Here is a 9,485-nt window from a genome sequence, read left to right on the forward strand (position 1 = left end):
TATTTTGAGCATTTGGTTGTTCCAATTTTTTTTTAATTTAGGAAGGAATAATGTTTCAACAAATATCTGAACAAATGACCTTATTTTTCCTGCTGTACAGTCCCTAATGTAAAATTCTTACATTTATTACATTTACTTAACTTGTAAACCTCTGTAAGTTAGATAATAGAACCTACCTGTTGAGTCTGGGGTAGAATTTAAAAGCTAGTATTTAAGCACTTAGTACAGTGCCTCCTGTATATATTTATTATTAATTTATTACTAATAATAAAATATCTATATACTTACTTGGAAAGCATGATCACCTAAACATACCTAAACCTTTCAATTAAAATCTATTTATATCATATATATACCTTTATCCATTACAACTTTCTTTGAACAAATATTTCATTTTTAAGTTAAATTAAAATCCAAATAATCTATTTTATCATTAGTGGGATTTTTCAGTGCTTTTTTTGTGGTTTTATTATTGATATATCAGTAACCAATTTACTGATTTTTGTGTGACATTATAGCCTACAACTTTACTCAACTAACTTTATTTTTAGCAATAACTTCATTTCTATTAAGACTTTAGTTATAAGAGATATTGTGTAAAAAAGTTATGTTTTTAATCTCTTTAAGATAACCATCACCAGCATTTCTAGTGAAATATTATATAAGGAATAATAACAGAGAACATCCATTTCTTGTTCTTTTGCGGGAAAAGGTTTAGGTCTTCAGTAAACAAGATGTTGAATTTTGTTTTTAAATACACAGCTTATTATATTAAGAAAAAACTCTCCTAATGTTTTCAGAGTTTTAATCTATAAGGCAATGATACATTTATCTGGATGCTCTATCCAGGTCTAATTACATTATTTTTATATTTTGTTTATGGTGAACGAGGTTACTGGATTTCCTTGAGTTTAACAGTTAATTCTTTTAATGTGTTATTTTCTTTGCAGATATTTTACTTGGGGCATTTATATCTGTATCTATGATCAAAATTGGTCTAAAATATTCCTTTCATTGTCTTTGTTTAGCTTGAGTTTAAAATATTTGCCTCTAAAAGTGAACGGAATAATAATTGTAATAGCCTGGTTAACTGCTTACTATGTACAATGCACTGTCCTATACAAGTTATGGGAATTTCCTCATTTAATCCTCACAACAGCTCCTTTAAGCAAATATTATTACTCTATCCAGTTTACAGATTATTAATATGCTATAATTTTCTATATTTAAAAAATTTTTATTACTGAATGAATTATTGGTTCTTAGAAGATTTTGAAGACATTGGAATCAGATGCCCCTTTAGAAACTATTTAATAACTTTATGTTTCTTTCTCTATTATCATTATATTTATGTTCTCTAATTCATTTTTGCATCTTTGGGGATATTCCATACATTTGTAAGTAGCCATCTATTTTTCATTTGATAAGATGTAATAGCCCACAATTGAAAAGAATATTCAACTTAAATATAAATCTTTTGTATTATGTTTTCCAAATCCTGACTTCATTTTAATTTTCATTCTCATTATCAAAATTGATATTATCAATTGTTTTTCAAATAATCAATTATCAGATTTCTGCTTTAATTATTTTTCTTCTATGTGGTTTGTTTCCATTTTTTGTTTTATTATCTATATTTTGCTAGCACCTTTAATTTGTTGTTTCCCCCTCTAAATTATTTAAAAAGGGTTAATTATGGCTCAATGATTGGAGAAAATTAAACATGAGAACCTCGAAGTCAAAGACAAGCATTTTTCTCCACCCCTTGGGCTTTCATAAAATAGGTCCAGTGTTCAGGCTGACATAAACCCCAGAGCTGCAGTGGTCACAAGAGAGAGATGCAACTGCCGATGACGCAAGAAAACCAAGTCAACCCATGTGCTGGCTGCCCAAGGATCAGGAACAGAAATGAAACCTGAACAAACAGGTGTCCAAGTCCAGGCATGTATGGGTTAGTGCAGTGTTGCCCACAGTGTGAAGCCCATACCTACAGGGGTCTGAAAGTTGGCATTAGGTGGTTTACAGAGATGGAGACAAATAGCACCAAATAGCCTGGTGAGAAAGTGATTCCCTTTTGAGTTCTTTCTACTTCTCCTCCAACCCTTCTGACCACCTCTCAGAAAAACACTCAGGTTGGTGCTATTTCCCTAACTCCTCTCTACAACTTTGCATTCTCCTTTTTTAACCAAGTAAACGTGGGTTTCAGACTCAGAACTCTCTGCAGGTAATGGTATTGGCTAAAATTCAACAAGCGATACTTTCTTATGTTATAATGGTGTACAAACTTTCTTTTCTAATAAATGAATTTCAATTAACAAAATTAGTGAATTAAATAACTATTAAGGAAACAAAAATACAGGTGATAAGTAAATATGATTGACATTTGGAAGACACTAGGTTGATATCAGGTGAACGAGGACTATCTTTAAGGTCTCACCCAATCTCAAAGGCATGAGGTCACAAAGGGGGACGTTAAGAACAGCTACCCATTCGTTCAACAACACTGATGTCTCCTATAGTCCAGACACGGTCCTAGAAACTGGGAATATGGTAATACATAAAAATAAAGTTCCTGCTCTCATTCTCATGAGCTTATATTCTAGAGAAACACAGTGATGATAGATAGATAGATATACAGATAGATAGATGGATAATAGATGATTAGATAGATAATACAGATGATAAGAGAGAGAGATGGTGCTGAGAATAAAAACAAAGCAAAAATAAGAAAGAAGACAGATTCAGGGGTACTATTTTAGATAGCTGGTGGGGGAACCCTGAACAGAGGTGACATTTTAGCAGAAATCAAACTGAAGTAAATCATAATGGAGCAGAATTCTCGGCAGTGGGATAACAAGTACAAAGACCCTAATGTAGGAATGTGCTTGATGTGTCCAGGTAGAGTGAGGAGGCCATCGTGGCTGGCCTGCCAAAAGTGAGGGACAATAAAGGAGGTGAGATCAGGGAGAGGGCAGAGGCCCAGGTCATGCGTAGCCCCGTGGGATTTGGCAAGAACTCTAGGTTTCGTTCTGAGTGAGACGGGAAGCCACTGGAGGATTCTGAGCAGAGAAGTAACATGATCTGACTTACATTTCTTAACATTCAACCCTGGATGCTGTGTAGAAACAGACTGCTGAGGCTTTAGGGAGCCCGGTTAAGAGACGATTGTAGGGCTTCCCTGGTGGCACAGTGGTTAAGAACCTGCCTGCCAATGCAGGGGACACGGGTTCGAGCCCTGGTCAGGGAAGATCCCACATGCCGCGGAGCAACTAAGCCCGTGCGCCACAACTACTGAGCCTGCGCGCTAGAGCCCACAAGGCCATAACAACTGAGTCCGCGAGCCACAACTACTGAAGCCAGTGCATCTAGAGCCCATGCTCCACAACAAGAGAAGCCACCGCAATGAGAAGCCCTCGCACCACAACGAAGAGTAGCCCCCGCTCGCGGCAACTAGAGGAAGCCCGCGCGCAGCAACGAAGACCCAATGCAGCCAAAGATAAAAATAAATATAAATAAATTTTTAAAAAATAAAGAAATAAGTAATGAAATCACTTTACATATTTAAAAAAAGAAGAAGGGGAAAGTGACCAGCAGTGCTGGCTCCAGCTTGTTGGGTTTCTGTTGGGTTTCGGGAGATGGAGCCTGAGTAGACGAGCAATGGTGGCCTTAAGGAGGGAAGTTCCAGGAACTGGTGGGGAGGCCTGAAAAGGGGGCTACGTGAGAGAACAGGAAGGGGAAACTGGAGAATGAGTACTGACCACATTTTGAGGACTTTTGCGGAAAAGGGGAGTAGACGAATGAGCTGATGGCCGGAGGGGAATGTGAGGTCAAGGGTGGATTTTTCAATCTGGGGGATGTCTGCATGCTGACAGGAATGGTCCAGATGCTATGGGGGTGGTGATCCTTTCTGTTTGAAGTTAGACGTTTTGAGCTTTGGTGTTCTTAAAATAGGAGTACTAGGAAAGACTATCTTCCTAACCAGTGGGACATAGTAACAAGGAAATTTTCTTCTCCCATACCTCTGGGGAAGTGGGAGGATGGGCAGGAAAAGAGAGGATGGAGACAGCCTGGTTCAAAAGGAACATTCGTCAAGAAAGAGACAGAGCTTTTGTCACTGCAACACACGTGTCAGTCTCGGCACCTATGCTGCAGCCACACGAACAAGCCCTCTCTCCCTAGTACAGGCGACCCTCTTCCACCATGTCCCTGCCCTATCCAACCTGCTCCACACTCCCCTCCTCCTGCCCCTGTGCTGGTCACTGCAGGATTCCCTGATCCATTTGCACTGATGCCCCCAGTAGTACTTCCTTGGTCTTTTTGAGAAAATCAAAGTACTGCTTTGAAATCAGACCAACCTGGAATCAAATCCTGATGTCTTCCGGGGAAATTATTCAAACCCTCTAGGTGTCAGTTTACTCATCTGTAAAATAAGAATAATAACACCTACCTTATATACGTCGTGAGGATTAAATTAAATACATGCACATACATGCACACGCCTAGTCCTGTATATGACACCCAGTAGGTGCTCAATGTCAGCTCCCTAGGCTAAGGAGCTATCTTTCCATTCAAGAACAAGAACCATTCCCTTCATTGTTTTCTCATCTCTCACATCACCCAGTTTTAGAGCTGTTTTAACCAGTACTGATCAAATGAGGATTTAACCCATATTAAATACATGTTTCCCTTCATTCTTACTTTTCACCAAACAGATTTCTCTTAGCCTCCTGCATTTGTATCTTATGGTTGTCCTTTACCAAAGATTCTTGCCTTTGGGTCACCAAATACTCAAATTCTTTTAAAAAAAATCACATCAGTAAAACATTCATTCAAAACGAGCCATTTATTTTCCATACTAAGGCATAGCTCAACAGAGGCCAAGAGCTCAGCTGGGTCCTGCTGCGGAGCTGAAATCTCCATCCCTGCTGTACGCTGCCCAATTGAGCTGGTAAGCTCCTTTGCTCCAAGCAAAATGGCGGCACAGACAAAGCCTTCCAAGACCGTTTACCCCTTTCACTGCCTGCCCAGTTCCCAGGTGGGCCATACCGATTCCCATAGCTTTTCCAGACTGATTTCCCCCGTCCGCTGTTCCCCACCCCCAAACAGCACAGTAACTCCAGTTGCTTCTTTCTCCCCCTCCCTCTTGATGATTTACATTCTATAGGACCCAAATCCCAACTAACTATGTCTTGTGAAGCACTGAAACATCATTTCTATCTAGTGAAACTTCAGCTGAGCTCACCCTGAACTGTTACGAACTCCAGCTTTGAGGGATCCCTATGCTGCCCTGCTGCCCAGTCTGTTACTCTGGGCAACGTTACACCTTCAGTTTCTCTTTGTAATCTGCAGGGGCAACTCTTTCCCACCAGAGGTGAGGCCCTTCCTGGGTCAGCCCCAGCAGAGGGTTGGCTGAGCTGTCCCAGTCACCAGGCTCTTCTGTCCACGTTTGCTCTGGCCAACTCCATCCCACAGCATCATCACCAGGACCAAGGTGGCCCAGAGTCGGTGACGAGTGGCAGCCGGAGCATCTTGATCCCTGGGCTCCATGTGGGTGGAAGAACATGGGAGATAAAATACTGGTGGGGAAGGAGGTTTGTGCGGAAGGAGGGTGTTTACAAATATTACCCTCAGGTTCCATGTATGTGCCATTGCGGTTCCAGAATTCTGTATAGCAAGGGCCTTCGGGTGGCAATCCTATTGGGAGTAGGAGGAAATTACATTCCTATAGCTCTTTACTTACATCACAACAAAGAATGAGAGTGTGATAGAATTTTGGGGGGCTATAACACCCTAAGTACCCCCCTTGTTGCCACCACTGAGTACCAGGCCATATGTCACAAGGATTCTCCTTGGAGAGATGGCACATGGGGCTTTGTGGGGCTCAGGTGCAGTAGTATTTTGGTGGCAAAATCATTAAAATCCTGACTTTGGGATCTGTTGAGGCCACAGGACTCCCTGGTTGATAGGCAGAGAGACTTCTTTTGGGTTTCTACCAAATGAACACAGAGATATGAGCTGAGGGATTATATGAGGGAAGGAGGGAGGCATGGGCGCCTCCATCTTCTCTAAAGTCTGCTCCTGGTCTGGATCTCCTAGCAGGACCAGCCAACCATGGAGAGGTGAAACCACACACAAGCGCTTCTGAGTTCATCCTCCTAGGGCTCTCAAGCCAGCTCGAGAGGCAGGAGCTGATCTTCGGGCTCTTCCTTGTCATGTACCTGGTCGGGGCAGCAGGGAACTTGCTCATCATCCTGGCCATTGGCTCAGACTCCCACCTCCACACGCCCAAGGACTTCTTCCTCAGCGACCTCTCCCTGGTAGATTTCTGCTTCATCTCCGCCACAGTCCCCAAGATGCTGGTGAACATCCAGACACAGACTCAGTCCATTTCCTATGGCTGCTGCCTAGCCCAGATCTACTTCTGAATTTTGCTTGTCAACATGGACAACTTCCTCCTGATGGCCATGGCTTATGACCTCTACACAGCGACCTGCCAGCCCTTGCACTACTCCATGGTGATGAGTATGCCAGTCTGTGCCCTGATGCTGGGGAGCTCCTGGCCCCTCGCCAACTTCCACTCCCTGCTACCCACCCTCCTCGTGGCCCGGCTGGAGTTCTGTGCCAGCAACGTCATCCCTTACTCCTTCTGTGACCTTGCTCCCCTGATCCAGCTCTCCTGCCCCAACACCCAACTCAACCAACTCATGATTCTGCTGGAAGGGGGACCTGGCGGTCCTCATCCCCTTCCTTGGCATTCTCGTCTCCTACATCCACACTGTGTCTGCTGTGCTACAGGTGCCATCTGCCCGGGGCAAACCAAAGGCCTTTTCCACCTGTGGCTCCCACCTTGCCGTGGTCATTCTCTTCTATGGGACCATCACAGGGGTCTACCTGAGTCCCTCATCCTCCCACGCAGCTGACAAGGATTCTCTGGCTTCAGTAATGTAGATGGTGGTCACCCCCATGCTAAATCCCTTTATCTACTGCCTGAGGAACAAGGACATGAAGGGAGCTCTAAGGAAACTGGTCAACCTGAAGGCTTTATCCCATGGGCTGTGACAGCAGAGCTCTCCTTCAGGGCCTCTGTGCTAGGAAGAGGATGAACCCCAGGGACAGGCTCCACACAGAGAGGGTGGGAGTAGCACAGACCTCATTGTCCTGGGTTGTCACCATGGCCAGGGAAGCCTCTCATTGCTCCATAAGTAATCTGCAAGTCCCAAACTTCTTGGCCCCTACACTGACTGCCCAGACTACCAAAGGGGAATAAACTCTCCCGTAAAGACAGGACCACATAAACAGGTATAAACTAGCTCTATCTGCAGACCTTCTGGAGGGGGTTCATGTGAAGGGTGAGCTCATAGGAATCTGTGACCTATGCTGACAGCCTGTGCCAAAGAGATGCCCTCTGAGTGCCCCCATGCACCCCACAGAGCCTCAGACCCTTAACCCTCAAGCATCCCAGTTTCCAAACTCCTCCAGTTCCTCCACCACCACCCCACACTCTGGGTTGAACCTAGCTTTGGAGACAGGCTTCACGGTCCTCCTCAAAGCTGCCCCACTCTCGGCCTTGGGTTCTGCCGGGTGGAGCTCCACAGCTCTCTACCTACTTGTATCAGGAATGCCTATAATGACTGTCTCAGCTGAACACCTACACAGGCCCCATACTGTCCCACTTATGTGCTTTTCTTAGGAAAGAGAGGTCTGCTGGCCACACGGTAAAGAGAGAAGAGAGGCTAGACTTAGAGCTGGTTCTCTGGGTGTGAAGCACATAAAAGGCATGAGCCACAATAATCCTTATGAAGGTGCTTCTCTACAGGAAGGACCTGGAGAAGGAGACAAAGGGGAAAGGCCTCATGTAACAAGTTTATGGCTGAAGAAGTTGTATGTGGCCTCCTGAGCAACAGGATAATATCCTAGGCTGCAAAGGGTATGGCAGAGCTGGGAGAACATTACCCAGAAAGTCAGCACAACGGGCATCCAGTCCTGGCCCCTCCAATTACCAACCATTTGACTCCAGTCCCTCTGAAATTGACCATTCTACCAAACACACCGTGCATTTTTGTCCCTCTCATGCTATTCCAGCCATCCCATTTTGCTCATTTCTGTCAAAACTCTCGCTGTCCTTCAAGCTCGCATAAAACACCACGCCCTTCGTGAAGCCACCTCGAGTCTCCCCAGTCAAAAGGAAGTATTTTTTTCTCCTCTGGAATTCCATATAATTTGAATTCTATTATAGCCCCTTTCATACTCTGCTTTGCATTCTTCCACTTTGCAGAGTTCACCTCAACTCTACCCCAAACAGGATTGTTGGAGTTGAGTTTAAAGACTTTTTAAAATTTTAATGTTTTGATTTAAATTGACAGCAGACATGGAAAAGGAACACTTATGGCCTTTCTCCCCATGATTTTGCCTTAACCAATACTTTTATATTTCCCCAACACCAGACAAGGAAAAAGAGTTTACCAAGCTGGTTGATCAGAGCCCAGGGAGTTCTCTGGTCCATATTTTATGAAGGGCAGTGTGCCCTAAAGGGTCATCATCCAGGCATGAAGCTCCCTTCCTTCCAGCCTGGCCCCCGACTGCTCATCTTCTATCCGTATGTCTGGTTGGAGTCTCCACTTAGGTCCAGTCACTTCTCTCGCTCTCTGTCTCTCTCTCTCCCCACCATGCCTGAGCACACAGGTCCTCAATTCAGATCTGGCGCTGAGAGTGGGAAGCAAGGGAGGCCAAAGCTACTTTTCAGCCCACCTTTTACCAGTGAGCCCATGATGGAGGTTACTGGGTATAACTCAGATACTAACAGAGTTGTACTTTGGCTCAAAGTTTGCTATTTTTCCTTGAACATATTGTTTCCTTGGGATTCCTCAGGAGTTGGGACTATTGGATTTCAGCTCTCCTGGCTCTCTAATCATAGAACTACAATAATAGCCATAAAATCTCACCTCAAACCCATGAAAATGATGTGAAGAAAAGCTGACGTCAGCATGGAGAAGAGGTCTTCATATGCATTTACTATAATGGTGAATAATACAATGGTTTGGCCTCAAGGTAAAAAATAAAAAAAAAGAAGAAGAAAAAGATTTTTAAAAAAAGTTGGGGGGGAGGCAGCAACAAATAAATTTGAAAGACCTTCAACTGACCTTGCTCATCCATGGGTTGTGAGGACACTGCCTGCTCTGATGCCTACTTTTCCAAGGAAGGGCGTAGGATAAGATAACCCTTCTCTTACAGCAAACACCTTTTCAGCCTGGTTCAAGTCCTGGTCTGGAGGCTGCTTGCTACAGGGTAAATAAGAAGGAATGACCTGCACACAGGTCAATTATAAAAAGTTCAGAAGCTCAGCCACTCTTATAGACTTGATAACATAAACCCAATCGTGTGAAGATACCAAAATGTTAACTTCTATTTAAAAATAAAATGTTCAAGAAGAAAGGGTAAGGGACTTCCCTAGTGGTCCAGCAGTTAAGACTCCAGCTCTCAATGCA

General features: G+C 43.7%; 1 protein-coding gene and 1 pseudogene across 1 annotated transcript in view; one reads left to right on the forward strand and one right to left on the reverse strand.

The window, feature by feature from the left end:
- The window catches only part of LOC116739882 (cytochrome P450 3A29-like), a 74,513-nt gene extending 68,164 nt beyond the window's left edge, over positions 1–6,349 (reverse strand). The window contains exons 1-2 of the mRNA XM_032604746.1: positions 6,219–6,349; positions 4,356–4,420 (exon numbers count right to left, since the gene is read on the reverse strand). The gene's annotated coding sequence lies outside the window, so the exon portion shown is untranslated. The remainder of the gene's footprint in view (positions 1–4,355; positions 4,421–6,218) is intronic.
- LOC116739889 lies at positions 5,173–8,972 on the forward strand (annotated as a pseudogene).
- The last annotated feature ends 513 nt before the right edge of the window (positions 8,973–9,485 follow it).

The sequence above is a fragment of the Phocoena sinus genome, chromosome 15 (assembly GCF_008692025.1).
Source record: "Phocoena sinus isolate mPhoSin1 chromosome 15, mPhoSin1.pri, whole genome shotgun sequence".
In the NCBI taxonomy this organism is placed as follows: Eukaryota; Metazoa; Chordata; class Mammalia; order Artiodactyla; family Phocoenidae; genus Phocoena; species Phocoena sinus.